Here is a 24,332-nt window from a genome sequence, read left to right as displayed (position 1 = left end):
TAGAGATAATCCAAAGGAAAATTACCAAGGGTGACCAGCACACTGAGCACTCCGTGACCTGGGCTCATTTTATTTCATTTTAGATTCACCAATAAAATCGACTAGAGAGATGTATAAAGGATTCAAGTTTTAGTTTTTTTTCTGCTTTAGTATTTCCCTCCCCCCAAAAAAAGCTATGATTACTTTTCCAGGTTTAAAACTTTTCCATGCATTACTTTTTTTGTTAAAATAGATATCGAAAGGAATATGACCATACTCATATTCATAAAGATTGTGCCTACAAAAGGAAATAAGCAATAGCTTTGTACTTTATTAATTCATATAATAAATTCACAATATTTATACAACCAGATTTGCAAGGTCTTACCCATAGGAAAACAAAGGCATTTTTCTAAAAGTATTTTTTCTTTTTATTATTATAAGAAATACTCAATATATAATTTGAAATAAAAACACTAAAAATGAAACTAAAATCAAATATAGCCCAATTACCTAGAACAGGGATAACATATATAACAAGAGTTTATCTCATGTTCGTGATCACACTTTCACTTAAACATATAATTTTACAACCAAAGAACTTCCTTCACATTCTCCAAAATTTTGTAAATGTGCTTTGCGTGATTGCTTAATTTACTACTAAGAACATTTTATTCCAGTGATTTCAGTTAAAAATTATTTCATTAGGTACTTTTAGTGGAACTGGAGTTAGAAAGATGAAAAAGGGCCATTCTTCTTCAGAGTACGATGTAGGGATAAAAACAGGTAGAAAGAGAGGAAACATAGCAGGGTTAATGCTTCTACTCACATCAATTAGAATAACATTGTAAATGAACTTCACCAGTAAGCGGTTATATAATTTTTGCATTCAGATTCCTATCTTAAGCTTTCAAATATTTTACAAGTAGCCGTCACATATTTTTTAACTTGCAGCTTTATAGTCAATATCCATAAGTGTTACTAATTAGATGGGTTTATTAATGTGAATATTAAGTCACCCTAAGACCCAGACGTGATTGAAGAATCCTGATGCCTCCGTTTGTTTTACAATGTCAGTCTGGTAATGACTGTAAATGATAGTTATCTTCTTTGTGACCACTCTGATTGTAATTACACGTTTGCTGCATGTACTTATCCCCCTGGAATTTTGTGATCCAAATGTGATTTGCAGCTATAAATTAAATAATTATCTGAGGCACTGTCAGGGCTTCTGGGACCAGTGATGTGAAATCTGATCAATCTTGTGCAGCCTAACGTCTCCTAAGAATGGAAACCAGCTCAGGAATTCATAGCCTGTTTTATTGTCTCCTGCAGCCTGGCCATTTAGATCAGGAAAAAAGGCAGAGAAATGTATTATCTGCCTCAAACCTGTGGCAGCCGAGTGAAAAGATTTTGAAAGTCTTATAAATTACTCTACAAAAAGAAGAGTATGGAAACAATTTGATCTGGGTGATTTGGAAGACATGGACCAGAATAACTCTTGTCTAGCAGTCCATAGAAATATATGCCTGGTACTGTGCCTTTATATGACTGCAGAGGACCATCTGTTACTTCAAATCTGCTTATAAACAAACCTATTTAAATTCACTTGCCATTCCAACCCCCACTGTTCTCTAACATGTGCTTGGATTATTATAGTAATGAAGACGGGGGGGGGGAAACACACTTTTACGTGTTAGGGGAGGGCAAAGCAATGTGACATTTATTGCACAGATACACGCAGGTGCAGTGTAAACACAGAGGAAAGAGAACTGTCTTGTTAGGCTCAGGTTAGGCGCTTGCCCCAGGTGACACTGCTCAGGTGATGTCACCGAGCTCTGTAGCTGAATCCCACGTGCTATTATATTTTTGTGTCTTTTCCTCCTCCCACTCTTTATTCCCCCTCTGTACCACTTAGCAAAAATTCCCTATTTCCTGCCCAAAGAAATTTTCTCCAGCTGCCAATACTTATTTAGTCAAGAGAGGCATCTACATCTTCCTTTACCTTTTAGTCTATAACATTGCCTATTTTATTGAGTATTTGTTGAAGTATTGTTAGACTTAGAAATAGCTATGAGAAAGAAGTTCAGGATTGCTTGTCAGATGGAACTAATTAGTGGGGCAAACTGAAAGTAAGCAAATAAGCTAACAATGTAATTACATGTGGCGATAAGTGTTGTGAAGGTAATAAACAGAGCGTTGAAATAATTGAAGCTGAGTTAGATAGTATAAGGAAGGGAAGACCAGGGAAGACCACTGACCAGGGGCTGGGCTGGGTTGATGGCATACAACCTAAAACTTAAAATACGAGGGGAAGGTCTATGTAGTATCATACCCTTGTCTTCTCCAACTATTACAACATCTCTCTTATTCTGGACAGTTGGAATAATATAGACATCTTCAGATGGGAGCATTCTTTGTTTCTTAACACAAAATATGAAAATGGGCACATGGCTGCAACCATCTCTTCCTCTTTTTGTCATATTACTATGAAATGGAAGACTGTCTAATCTCTACCATGTTTCATAAAGAACCAAATATATTATTGCTATATAAAAATTTGTTGATGTGTCTGTTCTCTCTACTGAGTCTAATCATAATACAACTCTTCACCTCAATTCCATTACCGAATGCATGCCTGCTTTTTGTAATGTCCTTTCCTTTGTCTATTTAAGAAACATGTACTAAGCACCTATAGTGTGTCCGAGGCCATGTGAAGAACTTGACATTTAATGATGAAAGAGAGCAAAGCTCCACCCTTAGCATCTCGCCATCTGCCATGGAAGCTGATATGGAGCTTTTCTTACCTTGTTTAGAATGACAGGTGAATCTCTTGTGATGGACTTTGTGCTTGTTGTTTTTTAATATGCAACCTGTGCCTATAATTACTGTTGAGACACTCTTCTCTAGGCTTATTCTTCCCCTTCCTTAAAAGCAAAAGTAATTATTGTAAAAACAACAATAATAATAATTATTCCTCCATCAAAGATGATGGGAGGATGATTAAATGAAACTCAAAATATAAGAACATAGGTAGGTAAGCTATAAACAGTCATATACCATAACAGTATACAAATTTTCCATAATGTAGTACAGAGTCAGTGACTACCATTCTTATTCATCAGAAAGAACTGGTCACCATCACCACCAGATACATATTTACAGAGCTGCTATCAAGTCTTTGTGTGTTCCCTCTTATTGGTGGCTCATAGTGAGGACTGTTATAGACTGTACTTCTCAGAATCTTTAGTGATAATAGAATTATATATTCTCTGTTACCAAACCAGCCTAAGATTGCTGGGGTGGTCAGAGTTACTAAAATTATGGACACAAGATATTTTATGTTTTTAAGTATTTGTTTTATTATAGTCTATAATATATGTATAATATTTTCTTTTAACTTTATGAATTGCTTTCTACAAAATCAGATTATGAACAACTTCAAGATTTTTTTTTTTTCTTTGCAGTTTTTGGCCAGGGCTGGGTTTGAACCTGTCACCTCTGGTGTATGGGGCCGGCATCCTACTCCTTTGAGCCACAGGCGCTGCCCCAACTTCAAGGCTTTTTCCCATTGATTTCTGTTTTTTTCCCCCTTAGGTAAATAATGTATCTTGGGGAATATTGTTCTTGCCAAGGAAAAAGCAATTTGATTCTTTCCAATAAGAGGAAACAAGATTATACGGGAATGTTTGTCAGTAAGGTTTAAGTTTTATTGACAAGAATGCCACATCGTTGTGTAAAATTCTTGCTGTCTCTTGAGATGGCCTAAAGAGAAAACAACTGCAAAATGACAAGGAAGGAAAAACTGTATCAGTAGCACATTACAAGGCTTGCGATATTGCTTTTATTAAGTATATGTTTTTAGCATCCAAAACACTTCACTAAGACTAGACTTTCCATAAATGAAGCCAATTTTTGAACTGATGAATGAATGGTGCAAAACCTAAAATCAATGCATCCTACTCCTTGGAGAAAATTCTTCTGTTAGGCCATTCCCAGAGTTGCATATTCTTAAATTCGGCATCCGCAAAGACAAACAAATAACAACAACAACAACCCCCCACACACATACAAAACCACACATAGCAAGAAAAATGTTCCCAGCTTATATGAGGACACTTGGAAATTTGGAAGCAGTTTAGTATTCAGTCTAAAAAAATTTCTACTAGGATATGTCTAATTAAATTGAAAGTGAAAAGCTTCACATGTTTGATTTACATACAAATTAATTAGCATGAAAATATCATATTCAAGTTGGCTCTCTAGATTCTCAAAAGTGATTTGTTTTCTGGTTCTAATCTGAGATAATTGTGATAAATGTTTATGGATGCTCTTGCTTAAACTCTCTTTGGTAATCATCACCTCAGCCATGAACAAACCAACAAAGGGATAGAAAATGCTCTAACTGAGGATTTTTACTACTAGAGTATCTTTCATATCTTCTCTCTGTTCAACTAGCCCAGTTCTGGCCTTTCTAAATCCCATTCACACACTCCTTATCGGCTACTGCCTTAATCTTAATAAAGCACAGAATATGGTGTCAACTCCACGTGGTGGCAAGATCCTCAGTAATCTAGTTTGATCCAATCTACTAATCCCCTTTATTGCTGGACTAGTGAGCTGCTTACTCTTCTCTGCATATATTCACAAACTCCCATCTGTGCAATTTTGCTTGTATTAGCTAGAACCCCTCGTGATTCTCTCCATCTCTTACAGAGATTTGGTGGGTAGAGTGTGCTGTGAATGATGAATGGCTCTACTGTGAACCTTCAGAATAATATCTATATGGTATATAAATTATTCTCTCAGTTTTTTCTGCCTTTGTCTCATTCTTCTTTCCCTGACAATGTCAAGGATGCAAAACCTTGTCCATCTTGCTAACTTTGATATCATGCACTTTGTATACACCAGTTCTTTGTATGCATTTGAATGAATGAAATTTCTTCTCTACAACCATATCGATGTACCTGGATATTTCCTTACCTGCATCTGGAACATCTATCCTCTTCCTACAATTTCTTCTTTCTGAAAGATGTTACTTCAGTAATTTATTTTATTTTTCTGAAGTTTAAATTTAGGTGACATTTCTTCTGCAAGTCACCTCTAGAGACCTTTGGTAGAGTGAGGTTTCCCATAATATCAATGGCTATATTTTTGTCATTGTAATTACTTGTTATACATTTTTTTTTCTTTTCTTCCTTCACATTTCAGATTCCTGAAGGCATAAATTTTTTCCTATAAGAACTTTTAGTGGCGCATATAATATTTGTCATCAAATAAGGCCAAAATAAATGTTTTTCAAAATTTTTGACTTATAAGTATTTATTTCCTAATGAAAGTTTGTTATCTAGATCACACTTTAGTGAGGTTCTTCCTATTTTGCACATCATGAAAATATTCTATCTCCTGCAAATACCCATGTCAGTCCTTTCATAGAATTTATAATTTTATACCAGCAGTACCTCAATTTATACAAGTTTATGTTCTCAGACTAGATTGTGAAACTTTTTAATAAGAAGGATTGTGTTTAATTCTTCTATATACTTTTCTGTTTCCCCAATCCTGGCACAAAATTCAGAAACTGGCAGACATTCAATAAATGTTGAAAGAATGCATGGTTAGCCGATGCACACCGTGGTTTGAAGTATGTGCACTAGTATATATTAGGTATATTGGAGTATTAGCAATCATTTAGCCCACATTCAACTTAAACTCGACCTGATGATGAAGGCTGTATACGTATCACCACAGAGAAGCATCTCAGAGAGTCCACAGCATTGACAGAGATGCCCGTGGGGTTGGTTTGCTGCACTGGTGGTGCAACTGCCCCTCATGTTGGCATAGCACTTAATGACTTTCCTAGAAGCATTATTCAACTTGATCTTGACCCTGACTAAAGCCTTTTGATGGAAACAATGAGAGGAGTCTTTCATTTTTTCCTCCTTTATTGAATTTATTTTCAATGTTTTTAGCAAATGTTTTGGGCATCAGGTTAGATATAGTTGACACAGGAACAGAAAACTAAAAAAAAAAAAATACTCCTTGGAGAATAAATCATATTTTAATGATGATCATCTGTGCCTAAGAGAAATTATTTTATTAACCCCAGGTTACAAAGTTAGTTCGTGGAGAGAGTTCATCTATTTAGCATAGAATGTCTCTATCAAATAAGATGTAAAATTATGAAATAGTGGATTCTCATATTCCTTGGCATCACACTCTTTCCTACATGATTATTTCCTCAACACAGAGGTAAAAAAATGAGAACAATCTTTATTGTAAATAAAAACCATTTACAATGAAGAAAGTAGAGATTATACTAAGAAAGAAGATTACACTCTAAAAGAAAACATTTATTGATTGGGATTTTTTTTTAACATTCTGGTATTGACATAAAATCTACTGGACAATTTCAAGAATGTCTAATGAAAGTTAGTATAAAATTAGAAATCTGTTAATCTTTAAGAAAGGATCTTAGAATCATCATTAAGAGGGCTTTCTGAAATATTATAAAAGATTTTGAGTCTTAAAATGTAAATCATCAGCAAAATAAATACTTCTTGCTATTTAAATATACTGTATATTTTGTATACTGTTTATTGTATAAGTTATTTATTTATTACTGATTCCTGATAGGATTTTTTTTTTTTATCGAGACAGACTTTCACTTTGTCACCCTTAGTAGAGTGCTGTGGCATCACAGTTCACGCAACCTCAGCAACCTCTAACTCTTGGGCTCAAGCTATTCTCTTGCCTCAGCCTCCATAGTAGCTGGGACTATAGGCACCTTCCACAATGACCAGCTTTCTTTGTTGCTGTTGTAGTTGTTTAGCAGGCCTGGGCTAGGTTCAAACCCACCAGCCCCAGAGCATGTGGCTGGCTCCCTAACCATTGAGCTATGGGCACCTAGTCCCTGATAGGATTTTTCAATCAATGGATATGTAATGTATATATTTCTTAAAATATACTAAAGTAACATAAGTTGTATGATGTATATTTCCCTTAGCATTTTGTTGTTGCTGTTCTATGAATAAAATTAAGTTTTATGTAGATTCCTTTACTATGAAATAAGCTTATTTAACCCAATAAGTTTATATTTGGGTGAAAATTTGCCATATATAATCTACAAATAAAACAAATCAGATGTGAATAATTGTGGAACAGTTATGTCAGACATGGTGAACATCTGTCTGGAGCACAGATGTTAACTGCTATTTGGAGAAGACAACACATTAATTCCTAGCAATTATTTCAAATGGTTGGAAGAATCCAAGCTTGACAGGACACATTTTTCTTTTACCTTTTTATTTTTTTATGCCAGCAGGTATTCCACAGAAATATGTAAGCAATTCGCTATGGGAAAATGGCAGGCTCATCATTTAGAACTCTCTCTGTGACACTGACATATGTCAGTGCTGGGATAGATATGGGAGCAGTCAGTCTGCCCCAGCTGACTTAGCTAGTCCTGAATTGCTGTATATGAATATGAAATAGCACAAAATAGGAAAAAGTAGCTGGCACTAATAACGAGGACAATGATGATGGACACTTGTGTAGTCCTTACTCTCATATTATATAGACTAACATATTTCACCCTCACAATATTTCTATGAGCTATCCATTATTATTAACCTCATTTTATAAATAAGAAACTAAAGCACAACTAGGTAAGTGAAATAAATGGAAAAAGGTAGAGCTGAGGCTCAGACAGTCTGGTATCAAGAACCTGTGTCCTTAAACACTAAATTATAACTTGATGTGTGTAAATCAGTGGTTCTCAACCTTCCTAATGCCGCAACCCTGTAATACAGTTTCTGATGTTGTGGTGACCCCAACCATAAATTTATTTTCATTGCTTCTTCATAACTGTAATTTTGCTACTGTTATGAATTGTAATGTAAGTATCTGATATGCAGGAGACCCCCAACGGGGTCACGACCCACAGGTTGAGAACTGCTGGTGTAAATGCATGTTTGTGTACATATAGGTGATGTCCATTTGGATATAATATGTGTATAAATCTGTAGGTGTGTATAAATCACATACTATTGCAATACATCCTCCTTCACATATATTATTTTTAGTACATCTCCTGAAACAGGTCATCATACTATGTTTAATATAAATAGCAATCAATTCACTTGTTTGGTCTCTCATTCATGCACTGGTTGCATAAAGTAAGACCTACATAAATAGTGAATGAATGTATTATTATTGGTGAATGAATGAATGAATCCATCAATCCATAGATGGCTAGAATGTAAAAATAAAACATCAATAATGAATTTGTAAATAAATGAATTGATCCACATAATGAAGAAATTCTTATTAAGTATCAACTTCAGGTCAGGCAAAGAGCAGAAAGAAAATAGAGATAGGTCTCTGTGCTCATGAAGTTCACCATCTAGTCATTTCAAAAGACAAAGGGCAGAGACTACCCAAGTTCTACCCAAAGTGGTTCCCAGTCCTACCTGCGTATCAGAATCCTCTACAGACCTTGTTAAAATGATCCATTGCCAATGTGTTACTCTCAGTATATTGAATCTAAATCTTGGGGCCTAAATGTGAAATTATCCCAGATGATTCTACTATATAGCCACATTTGAGATCTGGTCAGAGCAAGAGAGATCTTCAGAAAGCTTTAGAGAGGAGACAGTTTTCTGGTTGTATCTTAACAGGTCAAGATCATGCCAGGCTAAAACCACGTGGGGATGGTAGTTAAGTGTAGCCACAGGACAGGAGAAGGGTGAGGAGGAAGGGTGAGGAAAGGGGAAGGGAAGAATTGTTGGTCACAGGCAGACTTCTTGGCAGAAGAGTTTTAAATCTTCCCTTTGCTTTTGTAGTCCTCTGAGCCCTGGGCCCTTTGTCTTGTATTATCTGCCTTTGCTCCCTTGCCAGACAGTCATTACAATACTCAGCCAGGCTCACAATGTTCTGGACTTATTTAAGATAATGGCCTTTATCGATTATACTTCTCCCCCTGCAGGCTTCGTAGGACGTTTCTGCTTCAACTTTGACTTCAGACTCATACTTCTCTAAATAGCTTCTAAATGGATTTTAAAATGCTCCTTCCAAATTACTTAAAGGCTTACATCAGCCACCCCATCAATTTCTAGAGAATGAGCTCTTGCCAACAATCAAGATTTTGTAACACTTTTCAGGCCAAGTAAAAGCTACAGCCCTAATCCTAACAGTTTACCTCCCTAAAGTAGGTGTGACTAGGTACTTAAAAATACATAAAATGCTATGATTTGGAATGGATCTAGAAATGCTGACTCTCCTTTATGTTAGAGCCATTAGCTACTTTACTGAGCATTTCTGACAATTTCAATCTGACAATATGGAGGCTATAACATTTTGTGTTTCTCAGAATACAAGACTGTGTAGTACTCTGAAAAATTATCTGGAGGGGTATTAGAGGTTTTGACTATTGTCTTTATTAAATAAAAGTAACAATAGCTAATGATTATAATAGTTAACACTTCTGAGCACTTACTATGTGCTTAGCAATAGTCTTAACGCTTTTTATACAATTTGTTAAATATTTTCTATTTTTATTTATTATTTTTTTATTGTTAAATCATAGCTGTGTACATTTGTGCAATCAAGGGGTACAATGTGCTGGTTTCATATACAATCTGAAATATTCTCATCAAACTGTTCAACGTAGACTTCATGGCATTTTCTTAGTTATTGTATGTAGACATTTGTATTCTGCATTTAGTAGGTTTCGCCTGTACCCATTCTAAGATGCACCATAGGTGTGGCCCCACCCATTACCCTCCCTCCACCCTGACTTCCCCCCTCCCTTCCCCTCCCAGAATTCCCTGGCTGGGGCATCTCCAGAAGAGCTACACAGGGTCACTCCCTACAAAGATCCAGCAATAATAGAGTGATCCCCCCAGGGTCTAATCTCGGAGAGACACCACCCCAACGCTGAGGACGGTCAGAGGCAATGGTGAAAAACAATCATGAGATGAAATCAAAGGAAAAACTCTGGCAATATGAATATTCAGAGTGGATCAACTCCCCCAAGGAACAATGGGGCAGACAAAGCACAAGATCCCATGCACAAACAAATAGCTGAGATGTCAGAAATCGAATTCAGAATCTGGATAGCAAATAAGATCAAATTAGAATTTCAAGCAGTAACTCAAGATGTCTCAAGAATTCAACAAATTCAAAGACCAAATGACCAAAGATTTTGACACATCGAGACAAAATGCAGCCTTCAAAGATATGAAAAATGCAGTAGAATTTGTAAAATATTTTCAACAATGCTATGAGACAGGCAATTTATAATTTCCAATTTATACACCAAGAATTTGTATCATGGATAAGTTATGTTATTACTTAATGTCTCTGGGCTTTGAAGGGGCATCTCTGAGGTATAAATTCAAGTACTCTGGTTCTAATGTCCTTGGGCTTAATATAAAATAGACATGATTCATATCTCAGTCCTCACACCATTCTTAATATTTTGAGATTCTAAGTACATAAGAGTATTTTACAAAGTGATTGCCCAGGTGCCTGACAATAGTAAATAGCCAATACATGTTAGGGATTGTGTTAAGAATATTTTCTAAATATTTTAAAAAGAGGTGATTCATGAATATTTGAGTAATCCATCATGTTTTTGAGTTCTACTATCCTTATTTAACTAATTCTCAAAAATACTCTGAACTACAGGTATAACAAGGCTCATTTTACAGCTATGGGATTGGGAGCTCAGAGTAATGAAATGATTTGTCACACAATCAAAAAGTGGTATAACTAGAATTGCAACAAAAATTAACTTGGGATTTTTACTGAGAAATGACCTTCCTTCTAACAGCCAAGGTGTGAGTCCCCTCCTTCAGTCTGGTACAGGTGAGGGAGTATCTCACCTGTACTTTTTTAAAAGTCATAGAACAGAGCAGTGCAGCAAAAGTGCATGTCAGGTTCATAATAAAAAAACGCAGACACAATAGCCAAGTCGTGGAAGCAGCCTAAGAGCCCATCAACCCATGAATGGATAAACAAATTGATATATATATCAATTTGTTTATAGTATTCCATATCATGGAATACTATGCAGTCATAAAAAGAGGAAGACTTTACATCTTTTATATTTACCTGGATGGAGCTGAAACATATTCTTCTTAATAAAGTATCTCAAGAATGGAAACAAAAAGTATACAATGTACTAAATACTATTATAAAACCCATATATAAACACTTACACTTTCATATGAATGATAAAACACAAAGATAGTCCAGAAAGAAAGAGGTGAGGGGAGAGGAGGGGGAGGGAGGGGTAAGGGGAGGCGAGTGGAGGGAAGATATTTGGTGGGATCTCACCTAATATGCACAATGCAAGGCTACATTTCAAAACAACTAAGAGTATATTATAAATGTCTTACCATACAAGTAAGTGAGGGGATGGTTATGTTAATTTATTTGATTTAAGCTTTCCACGTTGTATATGAGATCATCACATTGTATCCCATAAATATATGCAGTTATGATTTAATAAAAATTAGGTTAATGTAAGCATTCCAAATTGTATATAAAATCAGCATCTTATACCACATAAATGCATTAATGTATACAGTCATGATTTAATCAAAAAAATTTAAAAAATGAAAATATTTTCTAATTCGCCAAAAAAAAAAAAAAAAAAGACATGGAGGTTTCTTGTTTTCTTTCATGGAGTTAAAACAAAGAAGGATTTTTTGCCTCAGAGTTCAAATTTATCATTATGTGTATAACAATATAAAGGATTCATAAAATAATTAACACACAATAGAGTGGCAAGTGAACAAATAAAGTCAAAATTAAGTAGTTAAATTTGTATATATTCACTTTACCTATGGTTACAAAAAGAATTGTGTGTGGGAATTGTTTTAAAGTTAGGTAAATTAAAATGTCACAGAAATATTTAAAAATGACAATGTTGACATTTTATTTTATTTTAAAATATTTTAAAACTGTTTTAAAAAATACAAGTGAGATATTCCCAAAACAGACATTTTAATTACATGAAACAAAAATAATTTGTTAATAAAGATATGTAGCTCAAAGTAGGTGAATTTGACTCCCGTTGTCTGACCAGACATCTATTTACCTATTGGCGCTGGACTTAGTGGTCCTTCCCAAGCTTTTATATGAGTTAATGAGACTGTGTCATACATATGTTAGTGAAAAAATGCCTAAATAAGTCATTCCTTTATAATACATCTGATATTAACACTGAGCTGTGTTAATAGCACCGAATAATAGTTCCCATTTTTCATGCCTATGATCAGACACCATTGTAGGTGCTTAAATACATGACTACTTTTAATCTCTATGGTAATTACATATATATATATATTTCTATTTTTCAACTAAAGTAACTGAATCTCATTGAGTTTAACTTACTCATGTTCACCCAGGTAATATTAGATATAGGTTCTCATCCTATGTCCTCACTTTAAAGCACTAAATGATGTCAAAGAACTCCTACAATATGAAAAATAAATGTTTTCTTTTTCTTTCTCTCTCTTTTTCCTTCTCTCTCTCTCTCTTTCTTCTGTTTTGTTTTTATTTCCCTTTTCTTTCTGAGTCCTCTTTCATGAAGCTAAATAGTAACTATTCATATTCTATTTATCCTCAACACAAAGATTAATGCTGTTAACATATTGTAACACTGACATACATGGCTGGGTTACAACATATATGTAAATTTATCACACCTCTTATCATGACTCCTGTCCTTTCTCCTCTGATAATGACGGTTCTCCAGTCACAATTAAGTGAATGGCACATTATTATTAAGAAAGTTTTGAATATTCTTCAGTTTATTTGCTTATTTTTTTATTTTATTTTTTTTTTGCAGTTTTTGGCTGGGGCTGGGTTTGAACCTGCCACCTCCAGCATATGGGATCAGCGCCCTACCCCTTTGAGCCACAGGCGCTGCCCCTATTTGCTTATTTTTATTTATAAGCCTTCATCTTTAGTAAAACATATCTTGCAGTCTAGCTTAGAATTGTGCCCTACTAGAGTGTAATGTGGCTTTGAGAGCTGAACCAGGTTAATTATTAGACTTAGCAAATTTGTTTTTATGATTGGCTGGATTTGCATTTGGTTGTTTGCTTGATTTGATTTGGTCTATTATTCCTCAGACTATATACTTTTCTTTTGGTTTTATTACATGTTCCAGTTAGGGTGGGGCCTCAAATTTTGCATTTGTAGAAATACCCTACATTTGTAGAAATTCCCTACGTATGGAAATCAACTCCAGACAAGGGTTACTATTTTCTACTACAAAATGTCACAGGTGACTCCTTTCAGCCATTCCCTCCGGTGTCTATAACAGTGTCTTCTTCTGTTACACAACAAAGGATGAGAACAAGTGGTTTCTAGTGCTCAAGAATTTCATTTCACGCTTGCTCCTATAAAAGATGACTACAGTTACACAAAAATGGCTTGATCATTTTCAAAGGGTCAGGTCTTCACTCTCTCAGTGTCCTTTACTGCAGAAGAACATTCATATTTCTTATAGTTCCCTTAATAACAGTACTGAAAAAATAAAATACGATAAAGTAAAAAAGACTTTTTATATCTCTAGTCCATTGCCAACTTTAATTCATAACATTCAGTATTAATTCAGGTCTAAGGCCCCCAAGAAAGAAGACAGATTCTTAGGTATTTTTTTTTCCTCCTGCTACATTTGATTTTCTATATTTCATCAAGGTTTTCTAAATCTATTTAGTCCAAATTCCAGCCTTAGGCATCTCTAAATATGTTAGTTTAATATTTTGTCATCTTTTATTTGCATTCTTCATCAAAGATAGATAGTTTTATATTAAGAAACCACAATAAAGTGTTTCACGACAAGGAAAAGATTGATTCTGGGAACTGCTTTCAAACACACAAAATTGATTTTTCTCAATTTGTGCTCAAATCATAGCATGCTTGGTGAAACATATCTGCAGGATCTCCCTTTAGGGATACTGGTGTTAAAAGCATATTTACAGTATTTTCCTTGCCATGTCTCAGCCTGTGAGATAGAAAAGATTGTACAAATCAGGAGACTGCCAGGAAACCAGCACTGGGAAAGGCCAGGAAAATAGTGCAAGTCAAGTACGGGTTAAGGTCACGAATCCGTCTGATCCTAGAGAAGTCCCTTGTGATTTTCAAACTTTAATTTCCTTCTATATAAAATGATGATAATAATGATTGGCTATAAATTATTGAAGAGAGTTACTGAGGTAAAGAAAATTGTCAATATACAATTTATTTTTTTAATTTTATTTTTTTCTGGGGGAGGGGATTCATTGAGGGTACAAGAAACCAGGTTACATTGATTACATTTGTTAGGTAAAATCTCTCTTATAATTGTGTCCCATCCCCAAAAGGTGTGTCACACACTGAGCAAAGTATAATTTTTAAATATTTAAATATGAGACTGCCCTGCAGTCCCACTTCTGGTTAAGTGTTGCGTGACTGGAGACGTGAACGAACAGCAGCTTTGCCGTGGGTGTAAACTCGCTCCTGTAATTATTAAGTCAAGAAACAGACTACACGAAATGGGATAGCATATAGCGAAATTCTTTATTCAGGGTTTTGATTTTATACTTTTCTAGTCAAGTACACACTTAATCTATCATCTGTTAGTTCCATCATTATCTTATTTTACCTATCTGAAATTAACTTGAAAGGAAATATTTTGTTATCGTATCGATACAATCACTTTTATAGTAAACATCTTCTTCTAGACACTGACTAATCTCTGGGCAGATATCTAAATAAAGATCACAAAGAAGAAAGTAGCCACAGGGGAACAGAGTTAATGGAAGAGTATCTTCAAGCATTCACCCAGTTTACTCAGTATGAAGTAATGACTGTGTCTTTATCTCAGGGCAGAGCACCTATAGACCTCTGACAATATGTTATTAACATACGTCAACCCTCTGGCCCATATTTCTGAGGAAGGGCGGCATGCCCTTTGATCTCAGGCTTCATGGGGTGCACAGCTTCAGAGAATGGATTTGTGGAATTTTTAACTCCGGGCAAGCCAACAACTCTGTGTGTGTCCCAGGGGGGCTCAGGTTCCTTAAGCCTCTGGAAGAAAAGCAAGTCATTTTAAACTCACAGTGAGTTCACTTTGTGTGTGTGATGTAGAATATGTTCATTTCTAAGTATTATCCTATAGTAAGTATGTGAAGAAATGAAATCACTATATGTCAAAGAGATATCTGCACTCTCACATTTACAATCACCAAGATGTGGGAACAATCTGCTTCTAGGGACAGAAGAATGAATAAAGAAAATGTGATATATATGTCACACACATCACATGTGTGTGCATAAACACATACACGGGGATCTTATTCAGCTTTAAAAAAAAAAAAAAAGAAAGAAATCCAGCAATTTGCAACAGTATGGATGACCTTACCAGACATTATGTTAAGTGAAATAAGTCAGACACAGAAAGATAAATACTAAATGATCTCACTTACAGATAGGGGATAAAAAAATAAAACTCAAGCAGAGAATACAATGATGATTGCCAGGCCCTGGGGATGGAGGAAAGTAGGAAACATTGGTGTATACAAACTTGCAATTGTAAGGTGATTAAGTTCTGGAATTCTAATGTACAGTATTGTGACTCTTTTTAATATAGTAATAATGTATTGCATGCTAGAAATCTAGGAGATTAGATCTTAAATATTCTTATTGCACACACAGGAAAGGCAACTATATGAGGCAATAGGTAAGTTAATTAGACTGATTTTAACAATCATGTTACAATGTATAGGTATATTTAACCTCACATCCTACACTTTGAATAGATATTATTTTTATTTGTCAATTATATTTTAGTAAAGATAAAAAATAGACACTCATACAAATACAGAATGACAGTATGTCAGCAACTTATTAAATCACTTAACAGTAAAACAAGAAAGATGATAAAACTAATACAGAAATATCAAGAGCAGTTGAAAACTGTATTTACTGATTTTTGTCATAATAAATGATTATTACTGTTACAATAAGATGTTCAAGTTGGATACAAAAATAGTTCATGTCATAGACAATAAAAGTATAACCTTCGAGTTACTTTTTGTAATTGGCAACAATCTGCAAGTTTACTGCAGCTCCACAATGTCTGGACTGGAATCAAATAGCAGTGAGGGGAAGATATATTGTCCTAGAGCTATGTTTTGAAAATGCTGGCCCCTGGGTCCCTGGAAGTCCTCAGGACCTTTAAAAAGAACTGTAAGTTCAAGATCATTTTCTTAACAATACTAGGATGATATTTTTTTTTGTGTTGTCACTCATTCGTGATTGGTGTTTTGAATGCAAAAGCGAGAATGCCACTGTCTTCTCTTAAGCCAGTTATTAATGAGACTCACAAAAATGTAAACCAAAAACAAACAAACAAAAAAAGTAAACCAATATTATTATACTTTCACTAAGTTCATACTTATTTTGGGAAACATGTTTCCCTTTTAAAAATATAACATTTAAGACAGCATCTAATAGGTTTATTATAGTTGTTTTAAATTAATAATTTTTAAATTGGTTTGTAATTCCAACACTGTAGCAATTCATAGATACAACCCACCAATGCAAGCGTTCTGTAGATAGTCAACATTTTTTTTTAATTGTTGGGATTCATAGAGGGTACACAGAAGCAGGTTACATTAATTGCTTTTGTTAGATAAGGACCCTCTTACATTTGTTATCCGGCCCCTAAAAGGTGTACCACATCTCTTGACCCCCCCCACCCCATCCTTTCTTCCCTTTCTTAGCTCTTTACCACCCCCACCCACCACTGTGTACTAGGACCTTAATTGACCTCATATCAATAATTGAGTACATAGGGTTCTTATTTCTCTATACTCTAAGAATAATATGTTCCACATCCATCCAGGTTAATACAAAGGATGTGAAGTCTCCATCTTTTTTAGTGGCTGAGTAGTATTCCCTGGTATATATATACCACAGATTTTTGATCCATTCTTGAGTTGGTGGGCATTTAGGCTGTTTACACATTTTGGGATTTTTTTTTTCTTCTAGGTAGATGCCCAGCAATGGGACTGTTGGATCAAATGGGAAGTCTAGCTTGAGTTCTTTGAGTGTTCTCCAGACTGTCTTCCAAAAAGATTTGCAGTCCCACCAGCAGTGTAAAAGTGTTCCCCTCTCTCCACATCCATGCCAGCATCTGAAGTTTTGAAACTTTGTGATAAGAGACATTCTCACTGGGGTTAGATGATATCTCAGGGTGGTTTTGATTTGCATTTCTCTAATTATTAGAGACACTGAGTATTTTTTTCACATGTTTATTAGCCATTCGTCTGTCTTTACAGAAGGTTCTATTCATCTCTCTTGCTCAATGATCTAAGAGATTATTGCCTTTTTTATGTTTATTAATTTGAGTTCTCTATAGATCCTATTTATCAAGCTTTTGTCTCAGTCAAAATATGCAAATATCCTTTCCCAATGTTTAGGTTCTTTGCTTCAGTTGTAGTCACCTTAGCTGTACAGAAGCTTTGCAGTTTCATTAAGTCCCATTTGTTTATTTTTGTTGTTGCTGCAATTGCAGTGGAAGTCTTTCTCATAAAGTTTCTTTGAGGATTTTAATTGTTTTGTGCCTTAGATTAAGGTCTTTTATACATCTTGAATCCATTTTTGTGAGTGGTGAAAGGTGCAGGCCCAATTTTAGTCTTTTACATGTGGATATCCAGTACTCTCAGCACCATTTATTGAATAGGCTTTTTTCCCCCCAGTGTATGTTCTTGTTTGGTTTATCAAAGATTAGGTGGCTATAGGATGTTTGGTTCATGTCCTGGTTTTCTATTTGGTTCCAAATGTCTATGTCTCTATTTTTGTGCCAATACCATGCTGTTTTGATCACTATGCTGTTGTAGTACAGCCTAAAGTCTGGTAGGCTGATGCCCCGGCTTTGTTTTTATTGTTAAGAGTTGCCTTAGCTAGATCAGGGTTTTTTTGTTTGTTTGTTTCCATACAAAATGAAGAATTATTTTTTCCAGGTCTTGAAAGTATGACATGGGTATTTTAATAGAGATAGCATTGAATCTGTAGATTGCTTTGGGTGGTATAGACATTTTGACAATGTTGATTCTTCCCAGGCATGTGCAAGGTATGTTCTTCCATTTTTTGGTATCTTCTATTACTTCTTTTCTTAGGGGTTCATAGTTTTCCTTATAAAGGTCCTTCACCTCTTTTGTGAGGTGTATTCCTAGGTATTTCATTTTCTTTGGAGCTACTGAGAAGGGTATTGTGCCTTTGATTTCTTTCTCATCTTGGCTGTTATTAGCATATACAAAGGCTACTGATTGCTGGACATTGATTTTATATCCTGAGACATTACTGTATATTCTGATCATTTCCTGGAGCCTTGTGGTTGAGTCTTTGGGGTTTTCTAAGTATAAAATCACATCATTGGCAAAGAGGGAGAGTTTCACTTCCTCTGCCCCATTTGGATGCCTTTAATTTCCTTCTCTTGCCTGATTGTATTAGCTATAACTTCCAGCACTGTGTTGAATAGTAGTGATAGAGGACACCCTTGTCTTGTTCCTGAATGGAAAAGCTTTTAGTTTTACTCCATTCAGTATAATATTAGTTGTGAGTTTGTCACAGATGGCTTTGATCAGTTTAAGGAATTTACTGCCAATGCCTACATTCTTCAGCGTTCTAATTAGGAAAGGAAGTTGAACTTTTTTCAAAAGCTTTTTCTACATCTATTTAAAGGATCATATGGTCTTTGTTTTTGCTCCTGTTGATATGGTGAATTATGTTTATAGATTTGTGTATGTTAAACCAGTCTTGCATCCATGGGATGAATCCTACTTGATCGTGATGTATGACTTTTTTAATGATAAGCTGTACTCTATTCACTAAGATTTTGTTGAGAATTTTTGCATCTATATTCATTAGTGAAATTGGTCTGTAGTTCTCCTTTTTGGTTGGGTCTTTTCCTGGTTTTGGTACCAGGGTTACCAAAACCAGTTATTTTATAGAACAAGTTGGGAAAGATTCCTTCCTCCTCATTTTTTGGGATTAGATTCTGCAATATAGGTATAAGCTCTTCTTTGAAGGTTTAATAGAATTCTAATGTGAAGCCATCTGGACCTGGACATTTTTTCCTTGGGAGATTCTTTATTGTTTCTTTAATCTCAGTGCTTGAAATTACTCTATTTAAAAGGTCTATTTCATCTTGATTAAGTTTAGGGAGTAGGTGAGATTCCAAGTATTGATCCATTTCCTCTATATTATCAAATTTCTGGGCATAGAGTTTCTTGTAGTATTCGCAGATGATCTCTTGTATCTCTGTGGCATCTGTTGTTGTTTCTCCTTTATAATTCCTCATTGAGGTTACTAGAGATTTTACTTTTACATTTCTAGTAAGTCTGGCCAAGGGTTTATCTATTTTATTTACTTTTTCAAAATACCAACTTTTTGTTTCATTAATATTTTGTATGGTTTTTTTTGTTTTCAATTTCATTAATAACTGACTTAATTTTGGCTATTTTTTTCTTCTGTTTGGTTTAGGGTTAGATTGTTGATGCAATCTCTTTCTGGTTTTGGAAGGTACACATCTAGTGTGATAAATTTTCCTCTCAGGACTGCCTTTTCTGTGTCCCAAAGGTTTTGGTAATTTGTGCCTTCATTGTTATTGTGTTTGAGGAAATTGACAAGCTCCTCTTTAATCTCTTCCTGGACCCAACTATTATTCAGCATACGGTTGTTTAGTTTCCAAGATTTTTGTGTGGGGTTGAATAGTTTTGTTGGAGTTGACTTTCACCGTTATGACCTGGTGGTCTGAGAAGATACATGGTATAATTTCTATTCCTTTAATTTTGCTTAGGTTAGGTTTTAATCCTAGGATGTGATCTATTTTGGAATATTTGCCATGAGCTGATGAGAAAACAGTGTGTTCTTTTACTTTGGGATGGCATTTTCTATATATGTCAATTAATCCTATTTGATCAAGGGTCACATTTATATTCTTTGTATCTTTGTTTAGTTTCAGCTTAGAGGATCTGTCCAGTTCTGTCAGAGTGATGTTGAAGTCCCTCACTATTAAGGTGTTGTAGAACACCATATTGCTCAGACCCCTCAAGGTCGGCTTCATAAATTTGGGAGCATTTAAGTTAGGTGCATAAATGTTTAATATTGAGATGTCTTCTTGTTGTATTGTTCCTTTGACCAGTATGAAGTATCCATCTTCATCTTTCTCAACTAATGTTGCTTTGAATCCACTTGTGTCTGAGAATAAGATTGCAACCCCTCCTTTCTTCTGATTTCCCTTTGCTGATACACTGTTTTCCATCCCTTAACCCTGAGTTTTGATTTGTCCTTCAAGGCTAGCTGTATCTCCTGGAGACAGCACATAGATGGTTTGTGTTTTTTCATCCAGTCAGCCAATCTGTGCCTCTTCAGTGGGGAATTCAATCCATTGACATTTATTGAAAGTATCGATAGTAGTGGTAAAATTCTATTCATCTTATTGTGAGATAGTTTGTTGTATAGTTTAATCCTTTGTGCCATTGTAAGAGCTAAATTATGGCCTCTGATTTCTGGATGTATACTTTGGTGGTGGTCCTTTGTGATGCTCAGTATTAAGAATAGGTCTAAGTATTTCCTGCAGAGCTGGTCTTGTTGTGGCGAATTTCCTCAGTGCTTGTAAATCTGCAAATGCTTTGATTTCTCTGTCAATTTTGAAACTAAATTTTGCAGGATACAGAATTCTAGCCTGAAAATTATTTTGTTTAAGGATGTTGAAAGTGGATGGCCATGCTCTCCTGGCTTTTCAGTAGAAAAGTCTGCTGTCAACCTAAGCCATCTGCCCTTTAGGTCAAATGGCATTTACTCCTAGCAGCTTGAAGGATTTTCTCCTTCATCTTGACATTGGACAGGTTCATTATAATGTATCTTGGAGAGGCTCTGTTAGAGTTGAGATGACCCGGAGTTTGGTATCTGCCTGAAAGGAGTGTGTCAAGATCTTTAGTAAAACTTGGGAAGTTCTCATTTATTATAGTCTCCAGTAGGGCGTCATCCCTTTGAAACAGTCTTATTATCCCTCAGGGATTCCTATTATCCATATTTTGGAAGGCTTCATGGCGTCTTGTAGTTCTCTAAGTGCCTGCTCTGCTTTTGCTCTCTTCTTTTCTGACTCTGTTATTATGTGTGCTAATTCAAAGACTTTATCCTCTAAATCTGATGTTCTTTCTTCTCCATGGTCTAATCTATTTTTGATACTTTCTACCATTTCTTTGCATTCTCTGAATGATGCCTTTATTTCTTTAAGCTCATCCATATCTTTTCTATATTCTACATATCTCTTGTCTGAGTTTTGATTTCATCGTTCCATTTTCTTTTCCAATCCCTTTATTGTTTTAATCAACCATATTTTAAATTCCCTTTCTGTCTAATTCTTTAATTCTTTATAGGATGAATCTTCTTTAAAAATTGCCTCATTGTCTCTTGGAGGAGTTGCTCTAATTTGGTTATTCATGATGCCTGTATTTTTCTTTTGGTTCCTCCTCATGTGTGCTCTCTTCTTGTTCACTTCCTTGTGCACCTTTCTCCTGCACACTTCCTCCTTTGCTTCATGTTACCTTGTCTCAGAGTTTAGATGAGGAAGAGGCAGTACTCTTGGTATGGGGTTAGAAGGCAGAGAAGGGTTACAGCAAGCAGGGAGAAGCAATAGTAAAGGAGAAAAAGAAGAAGAAGATAAAAATGAAATAAAACATAAAAAAGGGGAGAGAAAGCATAGGAGAAAAGCAAAAGGAAGAAAAAGAAGAGAAAGTAAGGCAAAATCATGGGGAGAAGGGAGTACTACCAGAAGAAAATTGAGGAATAGGCCAGATGGAAGCCAGGAAGGGAGGATAAGAGTGATAGAAGAAATGTTGTTGTTCAGCAAGGTGCAATGGCCCCTCTTATAGCTGGAGGATTGTGCAGCGCTGAGGTGGGTAGGTTACTCAAAGATAGATCCTCCTTACTTGTCTGTATACAGCTAGACTCTTCCTCTGCCAGAAACAAGAAAAGTAGGAAGAGAACAAAAATAAATAAATAAATAAAACACGAAACCCAAGAAGGAAATAATTGGATAAGAAAGAAGGAAAAGAAAAGAAAAAAAAAAAAAAAAAACAGAAAAGATCTGTAGCTTGGTCTTCCTACTATTTTCTTCCTGGGGCCAGGATTAGAAAGTTCTCCTGGCCTCTTTGAGCCAGGGTACTGTTGCGGTCAACCTGCTAGGCCACCATCGTGTCACACCCTACCACAGCAAAGAAAGCGTGGAAGAGAAAGAATAAGGAAGAAAAAAGCATAAATCTAGGAAAATAAGATTTGTGGGATCAATTTAAGGGGAGAAGGGAGGGAAGAAGGATAAAGAAAGAAAGCAGAAAGGCAACAAATCACAGAAAACAGAATGACACAACTAGAAATAGGGTAGGGGTAATATCTTACCCACTTTATGTGGGAGAGATGGGGTGAGTAGAAGGGACTCTATCAACTGAGAGAAGGCAGTGGAGTGTACTAGGGTGAGGGAATAGTTCAAGCTAAAATTCTGCAACCAACCCCCCCCAAATAATAATAATAATAACAGTAATAATGAAGAAAAGAACATAGAGATCCTTGCTCTTGTTGAATATAAAAATGGAATCTAGGAGAAGGTCCAACCTTACAAATTAGCAAAGAGCAAAACACATTGAAACAAGATATTAGAAAAGAAAAGCAAATAAAAAAAATTGTGAAGGTAGCCTGATATAAGGACTCTCAGCAACCAGATGAGGAAGCTATGTTAAAAAAAAAAAAAGGCACCAGCAATCAAAAGAATAAAAGAAAAAATTATGTACACAAATGTGTATGACAGCGTAGGGATTCAATTTCTGTAGGTGTATATTTATGCTGTAATATATTTCCTGGACACCAGGTGGCATGGTGAATTTGGGAGATGAACAACACAGGTATTAACCTCTCTCTGCTTCCCAGGCTTAGAGCAGTTTGCCAGCTTATTTGTTCTTGGTGGTCACCAGACTACCTCAGCACTCAGCTCCCACAGATCTGGGAAGCCACAGTTCTCAACAGTTCCTCAGCCACAGGCCTCTGCAACCCTCCACATAGGGAGCAGGGGTCCCTGGGCTTATCCCGAGTGAAGGCCCACAACTGGGAGGCAGAGTCCGGGCCTCTTGGCCCTAGGTTCCCAGCAAGAAGCCCACCAGCACTTCGGTGTGCTGTTTTGGCGATGGTGTGACCCTGATCTGGGAGTCCACTCTCAAACCAGAGTGAGGCCACACCAGACAGGCCCCCAAACTGGCCTCCAAATTCCACTTGGAGAGTGCATACTTCTTCAGTCCTTCCAGAATCCCTGAGCCTAATATGGTCCATTCCTGTGGGCGCCAGGGATATCTGTCTATACCTCCCACTGGAGCCCTTTGTCACTATGACTTTTCTCTGTCCGAGAATTTGTCCCCTGTGGATTCTTCACTCTGGCCTCCAAATTCCGCTCGGCAGTTCCTACTTCAATCTTTCCAGAATTGATACAAACATAAGTCGACTTGAAGGGGGTTCCCAGTAAGATGTCCACTTATACTAGCTACTGGCACCCCTTGCCGCTGCGGCTCTGTCTGGAAACTTCTCCCTTATGGATGTTCCACTGGTTGCCACCTGCGTCAGAGCCGCTGGAGCCAGCAATCTAATCTGGCCACCAAATTCTGCTAGGGAAAGCCCGTCTAGTCTCACCAAAGGGAATGGTAGACTGCCACAAATTTCCCCCTGCACCGTGCCACGGCCACCCCATGCCACAGCAGCCCCAGGTAGCTGCCTGTCCACAGCTACTGGGGCCTGGGAGAGCCTACTGGAACTTGCCCAAATGTAATAATTCTCCATATCTCTGGCCAAATCCCGGCATCCACTTTCATGCTGCACAATCTGAGCCTCCACTGTGTCCATGTTCCACACCGGGGCTGATCCAGCCCCTCCCTCTGCCCTTTTGGTCAGCTAGCCGTCCTTCCTGAAAGCCATCAGGCTCCAGCCAGTAGCCAACTTTTTTTAAGAGTGTATCCTGAGACCAAACTGAGAATTCCTGTCCCAGAGAATTAAATAAAATTGGTTAGGTCTGACAAATAATGCACCAGTGTAAAACTGAAATGGCACATTTTATTGTATTTTGTCTGAATTCCATATTCTGGATGATATTTCTTAACAGAGTTAAAAGCATAAAAAGTGTCAGCTAGGCAAATGGGAGATCAATATGATTTAACTTTTTGTTCTTTTCCCAGTTATTCCTGGTGGAAGAGTGTTGTTAACAAATTGACTGTTGAGTCTAAGGAGGATAATTTGTCAGAGAATCT

Source organism: Nycticebus coucang, chromosome 14 (assembly GCF_027406575.1).
Source record: "Nycticebus coucang isolate mNycCou1 chromosome 14, mNycCou1.pri, whole genome shotgun sequence".
NCBI classification, from domain to species: domain Eukaryota; kingdom Metazoa; phylum Chordata; class Mammalia; order Primates; family Lorisidae; genus Nycticebus; species Nycticebus coucang.
Note: the sequence above shows the minus strand (reverse complement) of the source record.